Source organism: Pantherophis guttatus, chromosome 1 (assembly GCF_059756535.1).
Source record: "Pantherophis guttatus breed Tessera chromosome 1, ASM5975653v1, whole genome shotgun sequence".
Classification (NCBI taxonomy): Eukaryota; Metazoa; Chordata; class Lepidosauria; order Squamata; family Colubridae; genus Pantherophis; species Pantherophis guttatus.
The window spans coordinates 82719382-82738992 of NC_142063.1; the positions used below are offsets into that span (position 1 = coordinate 82719382).

Below are 19611 nucleotides of genomic sequence, written 5' to 3' on the forward strand. Positions count from 1 at the left end.
CACAGTATGTGTATTATATATTATTTTCTTCTTTCTGGGTTATCCAGGGGAAAAGAGAAGAACATAATAAAAGAGATTCATTAATGGAAGGCATGCTGGATTAATGCCAAATGAATTAATAGAGAATTGAACTGCTGGAGAATAGGCATTAATGAGATTCTTTATGTCTTTGGTACTGATTCATGCTTTCCTCCACCTGCTCACTTGTTTTTCTGTTACTGAGTATATATGTAGAAGGAAAAAAACACTCTTCTTTATGTCCACGTTAACTCCTGATTCTTTATCTCTAGATCTGGTGAGAATCTTTTCTACTCTAACATCATGAATGGAATCAAGTGTTGCATATAAGGTATATATCCTGAAATAAAAATGGGCAAGAGAAACATGGAAAAACATGTATTCTGAGTATAATTTTCCCAGAAAGGGAATAAGACAGTGGAGATTATCTATCAAGATGCTCATCATTCAGGTCATGGTTGTCCTAAAGGTGCTTTTTTCAAAAGGCAACTGACTTTCTTTGTTTTTTCTTGAAGACATTTTGCTTCTCATCCAGGAAGTTCTTCTGAAGAAGCTTCTTGGATGAAAAGTGAAACATCTTCAAGAAAACAAAGAAAGTCCAGTTCCTTTTGAAACAACACCTTTAGGAAAACAGCAGAGATTATTGAAATTTATCCGGGGATAGCATTTTAATTTCTAGCTTTTGACCAGTGGTGAAATCTAAAATTTGTTACTACCAGTTCTGTGGGCGTGGCTTGGTGGTGGTGGGATAATGTGACTGGATGGGCGTGGCCATTTTTTTTTTTACTTTTAAAATCATTTTTTCTACAACCTCTTCGGTGAAGAGGTTGTAAAAAAATGCTTTCAAAAGGCTCTGACGATCCAAGCTGAGTTGCCTGATCATCAGAGGCTTTTTAAAAAACTCAGCTTGGATCTTCAGAGGCATTTAAAAGAAAAATAGGGTTTTTTTCTTTTAAATGCCTCTGACGATCCAAGCTGAGTTTTTTAAAAAGCCTCTGACAATCAGGCAACTCAGCTTGGATCGTCAGAGGCATTTAAAAGAAAAAAACCCTATTTTTCTTTTAAAAGCCTCTGATGATTGTGTGGCTCAGCTGGGCATGGGGGGGGCAGGGATTTTTGCTACCTGTTCTCAAAACCACCCGCCTCCATTGCTACTGGATCGGGCGATCCGGTCCAAACCGGGAGCATTTCACCCCTGCTTTTGACTGTTGTTTCAGTTACCTAAAAAATATGAGGTATCAAGTTCAAGCCACCAGCTTTTCCAGATAGGGCTGAAAAATATTGTATATTTTATTGTCAATCAATATAAAAATATTGATGTTAAATGGATCAATAATGTGTTATTCCAGGTACTTTGTGCCTATAAGGTAAACTATAAATGGCACATGCTATAAACTAGACATGCCACCATCACACATAAAGCATGTAAGAGGGAAGGAGTAAGATAGCTGCATTGCATGGCAGCTATGAATTTAGCATGGACTTTTGTCACATAAGCCTTCACCTAGAGGCACATACAGCCTTCCCAAAAGTCAGAAATTTGCAGGAGGTGTGGTGAATGTCCTTCTGGCTAACCTTCAGGTAAGAATATGAGTTTGGGGAAGAGTAGAATTGGCAGTCCTTTTGCTAGAGCAAAACCATCATTCTTTGTACACATAGAAGACTCACCAGTGAGGCATCCAACTGCCTAGCAGCAGGAAAGACAATAAGCCAGATGCTTGCCTCACATGGCAAGCATCTGCATCTGATATTATCATGCATTCATTGTCTGTATATTCAGCAGTGTGATTAACACTGAACCTACCTCATCAAGCCAAGTCTTAGGTTAATGGGATGATTCTGCTCTAAAGAGACATTCAGAAGCACAATACAGAAGTCCAGTCAATTACAGCTCCATGAGAGTCTCTGCCATCTCATAATGTTTTTCTTTGCTTTTTAACAAATAACTTTGTTAATTCACAGCATGGAAACGGCATTGGTCGCCCTAGTAAATGATCTCTGGTGGGCCAGGGATGGGGGCTGTTCCTCCATCCTGGTCCTTCTTGACCTCTCAGCGGCTTTCGATACCATCGACCATTGTATCCTGCTGCAGCGGCTCAGGGGGATAGGGATAGGAGGCACTGTTTTACAGTGGTTCTCCTCCTACCTCTCTGGTTGCTTGCAGTCTGTTTGGGTGGGGTGTCAGGGATCCTCCCAGTGGCCCCAGTGGCCCCTGTGAGGTGCCTCAGGGATCGGTTCTGTCCCCTCTTCTATTTAACATCTACATGAAACTGCTGGGTGAGATCATTCGTGGTTTTGGGATGAGGTATCATCAATATGCTGATGATACCCAGCTTTACATCTCCACCCCTGACCACCCTAGGGATGCCCTTTCCGTGATGTCCCACTGCCTGGAAGTGGTGCAGGTTTGGATGGGGAGGAATAGACTCAGACTCAACCCTTCCAAGACTGAGTGGAATGCCGGCATCCCGGGATCTGGAGGTTCCATCTTTAGTGATCGGGGGAGAGACCCTTACTCCCTCCGATAGCGTTCACAACTTGGGTGTCCTCCTGGATTCTCGGCTGTCTTTGGATGACCATTTGATGACCGTAACCAGGGGGGCCTTTGCACAGGTGCGTCTTGTGCGCCAGTTGCGCCCTTTTCTAGACCAGGATGCCCTCACCATGGTCACTCATGCCCTCGTTACCTCTAGGTTGGACTACTGTAACACCCTCTACATGGGGCTGCCCTTGGGATGTGTCCGGAGGCTCCAGCTAGTCCAGAATGCAGCCGCGCGGGTAATTACGGGGGCTTCTCGATACTCCCGTGTAACACCTCTCCTGCGTGAGCTGCACTGGCTGCCAGTGGCGTTCCAGATTTGTTTCAAGGTGCTAGTGCTTACCTATAAAACCCTTCATGGCTTAGGCCTAGGGTACTTGCAGGACCATCTCCTGCCACTCTCCCATCGTCCCATGCACTCTCACAGAGTGGGCCTCCTCAGGGTGCCGTCGGCCAAACAATGTATAGTTTTTTGTGAACATTTCTTAAGCTAATATGATTCAAGTACAAAATATTTCCACGTAAATTATTCAACGGAATGCACCCAGAATGCACAGTCCATATTTCACAGAGTTTTCATTTACATATTGAGGGCTATGTCATAGTTCTGAGTTAAGATAGTTGGACTGAAGTAAAGACAAAATAGGAACATCTTCACCAAGATTAACAAAATTATTCCACTGTTCTTAATTTCCCAAATTTCTGTTGATTTTAAATCTTGTCAGATAATCTAGTCAGAAAATTCTAGTAAATTTGTTATTCCCATTTCTTATTTATTGATTAATTAAATTTTAATTATATTAATTAAGATTTTTCATACAATCAAAGACAAATAAAAAGAAAAAAGTAAAGAAAGAGAAAATAAGAAATAATTAGTGCAGGAAGATAAAAAGGAAGAAAAGACTAGAGTGAACAAATATGTGAATGACTTCCAATCTTCTTTTCGACATATAATTCCTATTGTATTATACCTCACCTAACATCTTTCTTAATCTTCAAATCCATACATCATCAATTGGTTGCTTTCTCCTTTTAGGAAAAACATGTCTTTATAAGGTTTCTAATGTTTTAGAAAAGTTGTTGTTTTCTATAACCAAATTTCAATTTCTAAAACTACCCTTTCACCAATGAAAATTTTCATTTCTTCATCTCTCATTTCCTCTAAAGCAGTGTTTCTCAACCTTGGAAGCTAGCTGGGGGATTCTGGGAGTTGAAGTCCACCCATCTTCAAGCTACCAAGGTTGAGAAACACTGCTCTAAAGTGTCTGTTTTAAAATTTTGCATGAATTTGAGAATACATGTGCCGAATTAGTTATGCTCCTTTATGCTGGATTGCCAGCAAAATCTGTGTATATATAATATCTCTTTATTCAATTAACCCAATGTTTGGGGCTTACATAACAACGCATTGTAAGTCACAGGCTAGTTTTGCATAATAATCTGGCAGAATTCTGGTTGTTTAATTTATGGCCCAGTGTGCTGTGTGAGCACATCCTTTGTGTCAGAAGCTGAAAAACTGTATCTTGAATTTCACTGATGTGGAACTTTGAACAGTGGACTGTAATTGAACATTTAGATATCCATCAACGTTCTTGATCTGGCTTACCGAGAGACTGATAACATAAAATTCCATTAAATATATAATGGTCTGAAGATCTCACTTCAGTAGTTGAAAGAAGGTTCTACCACTCAGGATCTTGCATTGAGGATGTCATAGTGCACATGTTTAATTTTATTTATTATCATGTGAATTGACTTAAGGATTGTTAATTTGATTGTATTAAAGTATAGGAATATATACCTGTTATGGGAAACAAGTGCTTGCTTTACAAAGCACTTCAAATCTCCTAGTCTAAACCTTGGGTTATGGATCAGATAATCATGAGGACTACATGGAATCTATGTTAAAGTTTCAATTAGTAAATTCATTCTATAAATAATTAAAATAAATACAACCTTTTGAAGATTTACAAAATGCCAGAGGTACAGAAAAGAGCTTAATGTTTTGAAGATCTAATTTTGTTTCTTACAAATGACAATTAAAAATCAAGGGGGAAGGAAGGATGGACAGAGGAGAGAAGATGGAAAGGAGGGAGGGAGGAAGGAAGGAAGGAAGGAAGATGGAAAGGAAGGAAGGAAGGAAGGAAGGAAGGAAGGAAGGAAGGAAGGGAAAAATCCCAAGATCTTACAAATTATTCTGTATAGGGGACTACTATGTACATATAGTAATTTATAGAAATATTCTTGATATTTCAGTTTCTTTCAAGACTGTCTGTAACCATTTTGAAAACTTTTAGAGTACCTCTTTGTTTCATAATAGTAGCAGGAGAAAGTATAAATTTTAAAGTCCTAAATCCGCCTTTAATACTAACTCAACAAATGGGTAATACCTTTTGTAGATGAAAAAAGGACTCCATTTGATGGAATATAAATCTCTCCAGACAAGACGGAAAATAGTCAAGGTAAAAAGCATTTTATTCTGTAGCATTTTTGTGCTGCCTTTCAGACAGCTAAGTAACACTTGAATAAAGATGTTTGCAAAACCGCACTCTGCTGTATCTCTCAGAAGAGCTTTGCCGAGGTGGAAAAGCACTTCATATAATCAAAAGCAGTAAAACTACAGGACTGAAAATGACTGTTGGAGTTTTACTTCTTCCTTTCTTGCTTTTTTTTTTCATTTTGAAAGCATCCTAGAACACATCTACAATGTCTGATTCTTGGCAAAAGTATGGTCCAGTTGTTTCCATATTTTCCAATCTTGTATGGCTTTCTCCAGTTGTTTTATGCTTGAGCAGGTGTAGGCGTTGATGTTGTCTAGTCAATGTGTTATTGTTGTTTTTTGGTGGCCTCATTTTCATATACCGTTGACCATTCTGTTCATAAGTGTATTTTTCAATGAGTTTGAACACACACAACATGACTGAAATAAGTAAGGTAGATTTTTGTGATTTTTGCCTTTCAGCAATTTGTCTATCTGGCAATTTTGTATGCTCCAGTGCTTTCTTGTTTCTCATCTCTACTATCCAAGGAATGTGCAGGAAACGTCTCCAACCTCACACAACTCAAACAATTTGCAATTTTGCTTTTGCCTATTTTTTTTCATGGTTCAACTTTACAACTGTACATAGCTTTGGGAAACATGATCATGTGAACTACTCCTTGCATTTCCATATGTGATTCATGCTTGTCATTGGTCTGCAATCCAGTGTAATTCAGTGCTTTATTTCTGCCCCGTATTCATTGCTTTGTTCAACCTACAATCCAAAAAGTGAATTCTTGCACACATTTGATCTCTTTACTGTCAATTCTCCTTTTGATATTTCCATTCCTTGCAGTGGTCATGAGTTTAGTCTTTTTGATGTTCAGGAAGAGGCCAAATTTTTTGCTTTTTTCTTTAGTCCTTTTGATCAGATATTTCAGTTCTTCTTGGGTTTCTGGGAGGAGAGTTGTATTGTCAGCATATGGAAGTTTGTTCATATTCCTTTCTTCAGTCTTTACTCTGATTTTTTTATTCTTCAAGTTCTAGTTTCTTCATGGTCATTTCAACATGCAGGTTGAATAAGATAATTGAAAGAATGAAACATTCCCACATTCCTTTCTCTATCTTGAACAAATTGTGTCTCCATATGGTATTCACACAGTGGTTTCATGATCTGTATACATCAACTGCACCCACTTGACTTGATATGTTGGCACCCCCATGTTTTCTAGGGCTCTCCACATGATTGACAAAATTAAAGACTTTCTTGTAGTCAATAAAGCAAATATTGATGTACTTTTGACATTCTTGGGATTTTTCCATGATTTGGCATATGTTGTAATATTAACACAAGTTCCATTACTCTATGAAGCCAGCTTGAACAACAAGTGATTCCCTTTCAATGGCCAACACCAGATGTTGTTGTATGATCTTAAGGAGAGTCTTCCTAACGTAAGGGATGAAGGTAAATGTACAGTAATTAGAAGACTCCTTAGAGTCACATATTTTTTCCCAATGGAATTAATGCTGTTTTTCTTCATTTAGCTATTCTGATGGTTTCAGCTGGGAGCGACTTGCCCTTTTTCTCTTGCTTCCTATATGGCATGTGTTTGACTGTTGTTTCAATGAAGGTCAAATGAATTGCTTGCAATTGGGCATCTTCTTAGCAATGTCCAGAAGATTTTGCTAATATCAAACATCTGTTTGATGCCTTATTTTTTATGTTGCATAATTTGATTCTGATCTTAGCCACCAACAATTCATGATCTGAATTGTATTTGGTACCTGGATATGTCTTGACAAGGTGGACTGAACTAGATCAGTGATGGCTTCATAGGACAGTGCAGTTTATTTAATGGGATGCAAGAATGTAAGTGACACTTATGCTATTTGAACCAGGTATTTGTGATTCTAAATAAATTTTCATGGCATAATTAAGCCAAACAATTTTCTCTCTCTTTCCCTCTCTCCCCCCCTCTCTATCACTTGTTAGATTTATGTACCACCCAGCTTCCCTAAAGTGACTCAGGGAGGTTGCAAACATTAAAAACTAGGCATTAAAATGATTAAACAATAAATAACAATAAGTACAGTTAAAATATGGGGAGGAGGGCAGCATGAAATAATCAGGGAGAGATGGAATATTTTCTTAATTCAAGAAGCACTTCCACAATGGAGCTTTCCCATTGGTGCCCCAAGCCAACTGTCACAAATAGGTCTTCAGGCACTTATGGAAGAACTGTTGGGTGGTTGTGAATCTCACCATGGGGGTACAATGTTCCAAAGGACAGGAGTCTTCTTCCTTCCAAATTCTTTTGACCAATGGGGTCCACAACATGCTTGTGGGTGGAGTGAGGGAGACAATTCTTCAGATAACCTCAACCTATGCCATGAAAGGCTTTAGAGGTGATAACCAACACCTTGAATTGCACTCAGAAGAAAACCGGCAGCTAATGCAGCTCATGGAACAGTGGTGTAACATGAGCCACTCTGGGGGTCCCAAGAACTGCTCATATTACAATATTCTGCACCAGTTGTAGCTTCTGAATACTCTTCAAGGGTAGCCACATGTAGAGCACAATGCAATAGTCCAGGTGTTAGATGAAAAGGACTTGAATGACTCAGAACAGGAACTCCAAGCTCACAACTGGCACACAACATGGAGTTGTGCAGAGACTCTTCTAGCCATGACTGCCATCTGCTCTTCAAGCAGGAATTGCGAGACCAGGAGAACCTTCAACTTGCACACCAGGTCTGTTTTGGGCAGTACAACCCCATCCAGAACTAAAGATGTTAAAGTCTTGGATCTTGACATTTCATGAATCCAAAGCTATTTGGTCTTGATTAGTTGAAGCATGGTGTGTGTGTGCGTATGTGTGTGTGTGTGTGTGTGTGTGTATGTGTGTGTATTACCTGAAAAAAATAGAAAAGAAAAAATATATAATTATAAATATAAAAATATAAAAGCTTCTGATATTCTTCACTGAAATTATAAATAAAAATATATTAATAAGTCTCTCTCTAATGTTACATCATAATATTCTTCTATATGTTATCCTGTCTAATCATCACAGCCATAAATCACAAGTTCATTTTTTTCACTTTTTACACAAAAAGTCCATAAGAGGCTTCCAGTCACCAATAAATGTATTGTGTCTTTTTCTAATTAAAGAATCCATCTTAGCAAGAGCTTTAAATTTCACCAATCATTCTTCCATAGTGGGAAGTATAGATACATTCTCCATGATGATCTGTCCCTATCTGAGTCCTTCAGGTCTCCAAATGATATACACATTGCTACTGTAACTGAGTCCACACATTCTACAGCCTTGTCCAAAGAGTTAGGTCTTTGCATAACGTGTCCAAAGTAGGAAAATTTGAGCCTTGTCATTTGTGCCTCAAGTGAGAACTCTGGGTTGATTTGTTTGATTTTCTATTTGTTTATTTTTTGACTATCCACAGTATTCTCAAGAATTTTTCACCAATATTTAATCACAATTAAGAAGTACAATAAAGTTATCAATTAGCTAACAAGAACATGAAATATGGAGATGCTGCAAAAGTTGCTTACACTGCTGAAATGCCACTTAAGGGATATTAACTTCTCTGACTTTCTAATTCTTGTTCCTTCACCTGTGAAGGATACTAGAACTTCTAGGACATTTGATGAATGGTTTCAAAGCTGGACTTCTTCAGGTTCTTCATAGTTCTCTGTCAAGATGGCAGATTCTTCCTCTGAGAAATGTTCCTATATTGAACCAAGGCAGCTGATCCTCCAACTGATCAGTGGCAGAAATATTAATGTTGTGACCAGTAGTGGGTTTCAAATCCCAGTGCTACTGGTTCACTATTGTTAGCGTGTGGGTGCGTGTGCTCACTTTGTGAGCAAACGCTGCTTCTGTGCATCCACAGAGCATTTTTGACGATGTCTGGGTGGGTGGAGCCTCCTGCCGCTGCCGCTACCAGTTTGCCTGAACCAGGGCGAACCGAGAGCAACCCACCACTGGTTGTGGCCTATAGAAAGGCCAAAATGTGGAAAAATTCTTTAAGAAGGTGAACTATGAAATGAAAAAGTTCCCATAGAAAGGAATCCATTGATTATATTTAGTATAATTAAGCCTGAAGATGCAGAGCATTTTGTATTTAACTTAATTGAACACTTGTCCCTGAGAACTGAGTCAGCTTGTGAAAAAGAAAAAAAATATAGAGAAAACAATTTATGTTCAAATCAGAGTGTGTTTCCATTGTTCAGAATATACTTGCAGGTCAAACAACAAATACTTTGTGTATGTTCCTGTATATGCTTGTCTGTTCATAAAGAGTGAAAATTGCTAGATAGATAGATAGATAGATAGATAGATAGATAGATAGATAGATAGATAGATAGATAGATAACCTTTTCATAATATATATACCACATTTTTCTTTCCCTTTCACACCAATTTTTAATGTGTGTGTGTGTGTGTATGTGTGTATGTGTTAGCAAAGAGAGCCAGCATTGTCCAAAGACATTTCCATAGTCATTTTACCAGCATGTGTATGTATATACATATCGGTATACACACAAACACACACACACACACATACACATACACATATACACACAAATACATACACACATAAATACATATATATATACACACAGAAATTCTAAAATTTGGTATACGGCAACAATGGTTCATAGGGACTTGGTGGCTCGGTGGCTAAGATGCTGAGCTTGTCAATTGAAAGTTTGGCAGTTCAGCGGTTCAAATCCCTAGTGCCGCGTAATGGGGTGAGCTCCCATTACTTGTCCCAGCTTCTGCCAACCTAGCAGTTCAAAAGCACATAAAAATGCAAATAGAAAAATAGGGACCACCTTTGGTGGGAAGGTAACAGTATTCTGTGCATCTTTGGTGTTTAATCATGCCGGCCACATGACCATGGAGATGTCTTTGGACAGCTCTTTGGAAATGAGTATCATCCCCTAGAATCAGGAATGACTAGCACATATGTGTGAGGGGAACCTTTACCTTTAATAATGGTCCATTTGCTTAAAATTATGTATAATTTTAAGCAAATTAACCATTATTGCCATACCCCAATTTTTAGTGTATATGTATATGTTAGCTGAGGGAGCCAGCATTGTCCAAAAACATTTCTATACTCATGTGGCTAGCATGACTATACCCTGAAGTATATGGAACACTGTTACTGTCCCACCAAAATGGTACCTGCTTCCCTTTACTCACCATGTTCAAATGTACTTGCATCTACATGCTTTTGAACTGCTAGGTGGGGAATCACTGGGGCAAGTAATGGGAGGTTGCCTCATTGAGTGGCATTTGGGTCTCAATGTGTGAGTTGCTCAGTGAAAAAGCAACTCCCATATTCACTGACACAAGGACTTTGGAAGAAAAGGCAAATATAGATGCAAGGAATGAATAAAATGTTACCTATCTCCCCAGCTCAAAGTTCTCCCACATCCAGTTCCAACAGTTCTTTTATATCTTTTGATTTAAAAACGGAGAAATACAGGGGTGAATATTGATGCCTGGCCCAAGCTTAGCTAGCAAAACAAGGACAGACGTAGTAACAGAAGCAAAGAGTTTGGCATTCTAATCTTCAACTCGGCACTGAGCAATAAATCACCAACCAGGTAGAACAGAAGACAGAAAGCAAAGCCTATTATTGCCTGTCTTGCACACACTTTACTGAGCATTGCATTTTAAAGGGCAGGCATGTCGAACTCCACAGCCTTTTCCAAGCCTAAAATGTTTCCTTTGTTCTTACACATTTGGCACCTGAATTTCTTGATAGGGAATTGTAACAAGCCCAGAAAATAGCAGCATGCTGCTCCATTTGTGTCACAAAGCAAGTGATACTCAATCCATACTGGTTTCTCTTGTAATCTTCAAAGCATGTAATTTTACCTACCTTTTCCAAAGACACTGCCCACACCGGTTATTTCACCTCTGAACCAGGAACAGAGAATGAATGATATCTAATTTTCCAAGGAATAGAGAAAAAAAAAATGTCCATTTCTTTCCAGGCCTATTGAGAGGTTCTAGTGAGTAGTTATGAAAGTAAGTATTTCCCTTCTTTCTTTGAAAACCTATTCATTCATTCATTTATTTGTGCATTGCTAGCCCTGCTCCTCATTTATAAATTCTCTTTATAAAACAGAAATGGGATTTTGTTTCACTAAGGAGAACAGATAAGAAAATATGCATCTAAAGCCTCAAAGAAAACTCTGCTCTGAGTTTTATGTTGTCTGGTGGCACAAAAGCTGGTCCAGAATTTGAGAGCCAATTGCTCAACCTGGATCCCCAGCAGCTCCTTTTAAAAAGCCTGCTCTGCTGCCAAATTTTCCACCAGTAACAGGACTCTGCAGAGTGATTTACTTCCTTTCCAGGACATCCAATAAGGGTGGAAGGGAATCCTACCTCTGCTGTTGAATTTTTGCTTATATCATTAAGAAACAGCAGGCAGACATATAAACTACTATACATAAACTAAAATAGGCATTTTAAATAGCACTAAGCTATTGAATTTACTGGGTGAATCTCCCAGTCCATTGATTTATCTTCTTCACACAGTAGTCTTTGAGAACGCAATACCTTTCTAAAACACAGCACATACTTTAACAGCCTTTAACTTTAACTCACTGCTGCTTTGGCAAATATGCTCCCTGTAAGTAGTTTTGCACAGAGATTCATGTAACATTTTCCCTTACTCTCTTTTCCTGTCTTCATGGCTCTTCATGGCTATGTCTCCTATTTGTTCTTCTTGGTTCTTAGCTTCTGTAGACCTTCAGCCCCTCACCCCTTAGCAGATCCACTGGGTACTTTCCTTCTGTCAACTAATCCTTATGAATTTGTTGCACCCTCCACTCTGAGGAATGGTAAAATGGTAACTTGGTAAGATGTTCAACTTAATCTCTGAGGAAATTCTGTTCCAGAGAAGGAGAGCAATGTCAGAGTAGACTTGATTCTGTAGTACTTACAAGTGACACTCCTTAGGGGTAGAAATGCTAATGGTGGAGCTGCTCTTCTGGTCATTAATGCATTGGCAAGAGCAAGTGTGAAAAGGAAGTTCCAAAAGTTACCAAGTCCTGTAGGTCTTTAAAGAAGTCAATAAGCATTTTGATTTATACCTGAAATCAAACTGGCAACCAGTAGTGTTATATAGATAATCTAATTTGTTCTCCTAACTGTTTAAACTACCACATTATAGATGTCTCAACTTCATAGTCTCAATAGGTTTTGGTTTTTTTTTGGTTTTTTTTTTTTTTTTTTTTTTTTTTGCTAGATTCAAATCCAAATTTCTGGCAAAGTTTCCAATGAATAATTTTGGCAATTCAGTTATGATGCTTTAGTCAGTTTGCGACATTTTGCTGCAGTCACCAATCAATTGATTAATTGATTTTTTTTTCATTTTTTTTATCCTTCACTACAAATGGGACACTTGCTGCTGTTTCATATATATTGAATTTTCATCTTCAGGCAATTAGTTGGCAAACCTTCTTCTTTAGCCACTAAAATAAAGCCTTCAGTTTCTTTTTTTTAATGCTCCTGATTTTAACCAACTCCATGTGGATTCTCTATCAGCTTTTCCTTCGGTTTTTCAGGTATTGACCATATATCGGCTTATGTTTTCAATTAATAAATTGGTTTTCAATTGTTTCTTTTCAATATTCTACTTTTTTTGTTAAGAGTTTTCCTTGATTGACTCCTTGGCTTTTCTTAATGTAATCATTCAGGAGATACTGTTCTTCCTCCATAGTTTGTTTCATCTGTAAAAGTCCTTCAACTCTTGGCAAATACAGCCAGTAAATATAACTTTTTGGATACATAATATAGTTCATTGTCATTAGTTTTCTTGTCATACAATCCCAATTATCAAGTTCCACTTCAGATATGACAAATTATATAAGGTAAGAATGTATGAGGATTTATGCACTGATTTACTTCATTTATATACTCCAGAATTGTATGGCTTTATTCTATTCTGTTAAAGATCACTAGCACTGTAAAAGAAAACAAACAAAAATGAAGAGTGACTTTATAGATGTTTAAATAGTTCCTAGCTCTATGAATTTCCTTAAATTGGATGAACAGTGAATAAAAATATGTTGAAACTTTAGTATAATAAAACTGTGCAAAGATTTGCCTTTTACACTCCTTACTGGTATTGTTCGAAACAAAGATAAATGGTAAAAGAGCCATTAAGTAGTTTTTTTTTTCAATATGCTTTTTAAAAATGAACATAAAACATAGAATCATTCCCCAATTGGTTTAATGCAAGAAAATAAAAGATAACCTTGTTATAGAGGCTTTAAATTATAATGTTTATTTACCACCACAATTCTCTCTTCTTTTCAAGTTTCATTCAGTCTCCATTCTAAGAAGCATCAGTAAAAAATCTGAAAGACTACATTGCTATCAGCAGTGTTCAGTTATGAATGTATGGTTAAAAGTTTAGCAACAGAAAGACTATAAGAATGATACAGAAATGATATTTCCTTTAAGTCCCATTTCCCTAAGTTCAGTGGATCACTTCATCTGCCAATATCTTTATATGCTTGGTCTCTTTTTTAATAAGTAACTGTCTAGATATCAAACTTTGATAAGGTGCTTAATGATTGCATTGAGATGAACCTTTGAAAGGTTTCATTACATGAAAATTTGCCAGTAGAAATCCACATTCTGTTCCAGCAATGTAATGTAAACATAAGCACAAGAAGTGTAATGCTACATTCATTAAAAAATGAGTAGACTAAAAATGTACGATGGCAACATACTTCACCCAGTGGAACCAAAAGAAAATGTCATAAGCCAAGCAACTCTTGCATCTAATACTCTGATGGTCAGACTTTGAGGAAGTATGACACAAGTGAAGTTCGAGATGATCATCTCCTGCAATGTGCAGCTGCTCAAAGACATGATCATCATGGCCATTGAGATGCTTCTAGGCTGGAAATGAGATGCTTCAGGCTATGACCGAAGAAATAATCTCCCCCTGCTCTGCATGACCCTCTGCAAAGAATTTTTACTCTTTGTTGTACTTTTATTGATTGATTGAGTGAGTGATTGGCCATTCATCTTACCATATTCCTGTAATTTTAACTGTTTTTATATTTAGAATTGGGTTTTATAGTCTTATTTATTGCATTGTAAACTGCCCAGAGTCACTTTTAATAATGAGATGGGTGGCATATAAATGGAATAAATAAATAAATAGATAAATAAATAAATAAATAATATTGAAAAGCTTGCCTTGAAATCCAAATTGACACCATTCTATTAATTTAGCACTCTTTTCTTCACAATGGCATCTAGTCCATTTATTGCATGGTTTTCTTGTCCACAGTAGACCTGGTGTCCTAATGTGAAGTGAGCCATTCTGGTCCATGTCACTTGTCGATTCTGGGAATGTCCATGTTCTTTTATTTTGAACATACTTTTTTTAAAAAAAGTCATTTTCTTAACATAAAATACAAACGGAAATAAACAAGATGGGAAAAAAGGAAGGGGATAAAGTGACGGAAAAGGGAAAAAGGAATTTAAAAAGAAACAAAAGCAGTAACTTTTGACATTTTTCATTGCAGTAAGATATGTAATGAAGTTCTGGTATCAAGTTTTTAATTATACCTAATAATAACTATCACTTACAGTATTTCTATAGCAGCAACCCACTTAATTGCCAAAACCCAGAGTCGAAATTTCATTTTTTTTCCTTCTTTCATGCAGAAAGCACAGAAGCAGTTGTCCAAGTAACCACAAAACTATCTACATTCTTATCCCTAATTACTGCAGCCAACTTTGCCATCTTCACCAATTCCATCATCTTTACAATTAATTCCTGAATGTCCATGTTCTAGACAATTCTGTTTTGAAAACGTAAAGTATTAATTGACTCATGGTTCTGATATTCCACATACTAATAGTACCTTTGCAGATCACACTTCACTTTTTTTGCAAAGTGTGATCTGATGACTCATCACCTGGACATTTTTTGGCTTTAATCATAAATATGTGCAGGGTTACTCATATTTTCCCACTGCTTTTTCCTAGTAACCCACTGGATGCCTTCCAATTAGAGGGGTTAATCTTTGTGTATTATATATAAATATTGCCCTGGATGTAAATATCCATTTGGTTTTCTTGGCAGAATAATGGAATAGATTGCCATTTCCTTTCCCAATGAATTATATTGAGTTTGATTCTTCTTCTATGACATGTCTATTATTGCTGGCCTTTCTGGAAGTGTGTACTCTTTGTAGTGTAGTTAACAGCATCGCTGGATACACAAGTCTCTTTATCACTGCAAAATAATGATCCATGAGGAGGAATATAAAGTATACCATACTGCAAAACTCTTGAAACTCTTTGCACTTGATAGAATCATCTTTCCTACCAACTAGCTATATTCAGTATAACTCACCATCAATGTTCTCTTTCATAGTTGGCCAATGATAAATATTTGCTGCCCAAAAGAAATGACTTTTTTTTTTTACCATTCTGAATGTTTTATTGAAAGAAAGTAGAATATGAACACTACATCTAACAATATTTTGATATCCTCTGTGTTGGGAACACCATGATTAAAGGACTTTTCTCAGAAACCGTAAGAAAGAATTGAATAAATGAGTCCAAAAATCATATTTCATCATCAATTAAAAGGAAGAAAATGAAAGGTAACCAAAGAAACAAATGGTTTTGTACACCATTTAAAAGTGTATCTGCATAGAACAAGTACTAAAGGCGATTAAAAGGAATGACAGCTGACTCAACGGGAGATGAGCCTTTCTGAAGTGCAGAAAACCCTGAGAAACTTATGTCTGATCTCCTTAATGCTTGGCATCTATTTTATTTTTCACTGATATCCACCCCAGGGAGAAAACTCATATCAAAGCACCCTCCTCAGAGTTAAATTTGGAACTGCTAGCACAGACCATCTTAGAATTCTAATTGATGTGAGTTGCCACAGAGTTAGTGTAAAGAGCCAAGCATAAAGGAAAAGAGATGAAATGTGGATAGCAGCTCATTAATCTATGCAGTGTCCAGGACTTTATTCTGGTCCTTTTCAACCAATGAATTTCTACTTCCATTGCCTTTATTCAAAAACAAAAAAACAAGGGTATAGGAGAAGTGAGGATGGGTTTGAACTATTGTTAGAGCAACCTTGTTGTTTCTGCCTCTAACTTATGGATGCCTTCTAACTTGGGAGGGGGTGGGAAGTGGGCTCAAGGAGCCTAGTGGAACTCTTACTATGGCAGTGCATTTTATCTTTCTTTGTCTCCAAATTAAACCTCACAGTGAGACAACTATGCTTTTATCCTGTCCAGGCTGGTATATTTATTTCACTAGACTTCAATCTTCCAAGCAAAAGGCAGCTTTATTATATAACCCTTTTGATATATAAGAAGTTTCAAAACAATCAGACTAGTAGCCAGTCTCTTTCATATATATTCTCTAAATTTTAGACAGATCCTTCCTCAAGATCTGAGAAAACCTACTAATAGTTGGTACCAAAGGAGGTATGGAATAACTCTGCTTTGCTACAAACCTGTTCCTGCTTTAGTAAGTTGATTTTTTTTTTATCTGTCCCAATTAACTGCTGTCATGGATCAAGTATATGAATGTATTAAATCAAATTTATAAAATCAGATGTAAGGATTCATCTTTTTAAACAATGTTCTCCCTACTGGAATATATATTCTGACTGGCAGATTTTTAAAATACCATAAAGATGTCAGTTTTCAATATTGAGAATACTATATTCAAATGGGAACATTTGTACACATAATAGGAAAGCTACTTCAATGGAGATCAACATTAAACCTACACAATCTGACCCAGAGAGGATTGCATGAGTACTTTCCTCTAAAAAAGGATGAGAACCTAGAAAACAGCATCACTTCAAGGTGGAACACTTTATCTTCTAGTATTAAATTGGCCGTGTGTGTGTATATATATACTGCTGTGAGGAAGACAGGCAGTTTCTAAATTTTAGGGGGTGGGGGATTGAATCTTCCGGTCTTCCACACAGAGTGATTGTGAGCAGTAACCTTCTTTTAACCTCTGGATGAAGACCACTTTTAACCTCTGGGATAGCATTTCACCTGCACAGCTTCCCTCCTGGTCCTAGTTAGATAATCTCTAAAACCTGGTTTTGTCCATGGTCTGATTCAGAGTGGGTGATTTATTCCTTGAAATGATTTAGTCTTTTGAATGGTTGCTGGGTTTTGTTGTTGTTGTTGTTGTTGTTTGAGTGGTTATTGATTTTTTCAGATGTTCTGTTCTGATTATTTAATTTTATGCTTTATCTTTTTGTTGTTGTTGATGATGATTTGTAAACCACCTAGATTTAAAGACTGGTAAATTCTATAAATAAACCTTTTAAAAAGTAATCAAAACCTTCTTCTTTTTCAGGGCTTTTGTGCAGTGAATTGGAAAACAGTACTTTAAAAACAATATTCTAATATTAGGATTTTAATGAAATACAGTATGCCTAACAAAGGAATGTTTTGATGCAACTACTTCCTGACACTTTTATTAATAGTAAAAGTGACATTTATATACACCTAAATTAACATGACACAACCTTTTAAAGAATGTGTGAATGGATTTTTTTTAGAAATTTCAGCTGCATGGGCAATAATTCTATGCAGAACACATGGTTTAAATGCCGTCTGTCTGTCTGTCTGTCTGTCTGTCTGTCTGTCTGTCTATATCTATCTATCTATCTATCTATCTATCTATCTATCTATCTATCTATCTATCTATCTATCATCTCACATGCTACAGAAAGCCTAATATAAAAGGTACTTGTGTGATTAACTACAATTCAAACAGTGACTCGTCTATCAATTTTATCCTAAGCAATTGATGGTGCATCATTGAGATAAGGCCCGCACACTGATACATCACACATAGTAGTTTGGCACTACCACATATGTAAATAATAACCTATCACTCTGTTAGCTGATCAATCAAGGAAGACTGCCAGAGTACTTTACAGACAGATTTCAGTAGAAGTAATTAATAATTAATTTAGAATTAATAATCCACGATTATTGTATTTGCAGAAACAAATGAAAGGAAGGTATGAAAGCGAACTTGACTGATTATATGAACTTTATTCACATTTTTTTTCCAGTTTCTATTTTTATTCAGATCATCCTTTGAGAATCCTCAGGGAAAAAGGCTGCATATATAAAAGCAAGCTACTTCCTGGTAGCCAAAGATCAAAGTGGTATTGGTAACAGAAACCTTCTGTTAGGCTTTGACTCATCATTAAGAATTCATCCATTGATTGTAAATGATGTTGTTTTAACATGGTCAGGTTCTTTACCCAATAGTACATTTAACACTGTACAGATTAATCTAAATCTCCCCATTCCCTAGTGAAAGATCCCCTTCTGTTCTGGTTGACGTGATTCTCTTGGAGGAAAAAAAAGCACCACCTTCATCTTCTGAAACCACAAAATCAGAAGAGACAGAAAAAAATCATTTTGGTCCACAAAGAAGTACCAGACAGACAGTCTTTGAAAATCCAGTGGTCTAGACAGATAGTTTATCCAAACTAGAATCCTTTTCAACAGAGTCTGCTAGATGGGCAGATGGAAGAGATTTCATGCCAACTATAAAATTAGGGAAAGGGACAGGAGCATCCTAGTCAAGTCACCCACACCCTATTTCTCTGTTTTAAGAATTCTGGTTGGAAAAGGCCATGGTTTATAAAAGCAGTCAATTGCCAAAGTTTCAAATTGTAGCACTCCCTGTCAGAATACAAAGAATTCATGGACACCTGGGATTAACTTGTTCTAATGTAGCATTCTCTTTGTCTTCCTTAAAGCAAATTAAGTTTCATATCCAAAAGAAGAAAAAAACACCTTTAACTATTAACTTGGAGCTCTACAATATGAGTTGAAATGCTGAGACATGTTTCTCTACATGAATACATGGTTGAAGAATGTCTGATCCTGTTCTGATGAAAGAGAAAATTCATAGGCAACTAATAGAGTGTCAAGATCCTTGATCCTGGTAGATTCATAATAAACTCCAGCAAAACCTTTTTATGAGGTATTTTGTGATAAGGGAAGAATGACTGGTTTAGTCATAAAAGTCTTACCTCTAATGATAGCTAGTATGAGAAGACATATTTGCCATGACTCAGGATCATGAAATGTCCTCCACCTAAGTATAATATGGCAATTTTTACCTCCCCCCCATGTTCCCTGAAGGTTTGCTATCATGGAAAAGTTTAAGTACTCCTCCCTGAGAGAAAGTGAGACATATAACCAGCCACTGTGAAACATTTTTTCCCATTTCCAGGCAAAAGGGAATGAAACATTAAAATGGTATCTGTAATGCTATGTGGGAATGATTTTAAGAGACAATAGGGAGAGATACTAAGGAAATGATGAGATAAGAGAGGGCAGAGCCCACAACTGCATAATGGGGAGAGAAAGAAACTCAGAAAGGCAGTAAAAGAGATGGTGGGAGATTTGTATTTTCAGACTTGCAAGATTCTGTTAATGTTGCCTTACAATTAAGTATAATTAGCTTAACTGGTTAGGTTTCTTGTG

The 19611-nt window shown here is 36.9% G+C and overlaps 1 long non-coding RNA gene across 1 annotated transcript; it reads left to right on the forward strand.

The window, feature by feature from the left end:
- The first annotated feature begins 290 nt into the window (after positions 1–290).
- On the forward strand, positions 291–18492 carry LOC117666086 (uncharacterized). Its single transcript, XR_004591604.1, has 3 exons — positions 291–349; positions 16508–16557; positions 18180–18492. It is a non-coding gene; the product is annotated as an uncharacterized LOC117666086 (long non-coding RNA).
- Positions 18493–19611: the final 1119 nt, after the last annotated feature.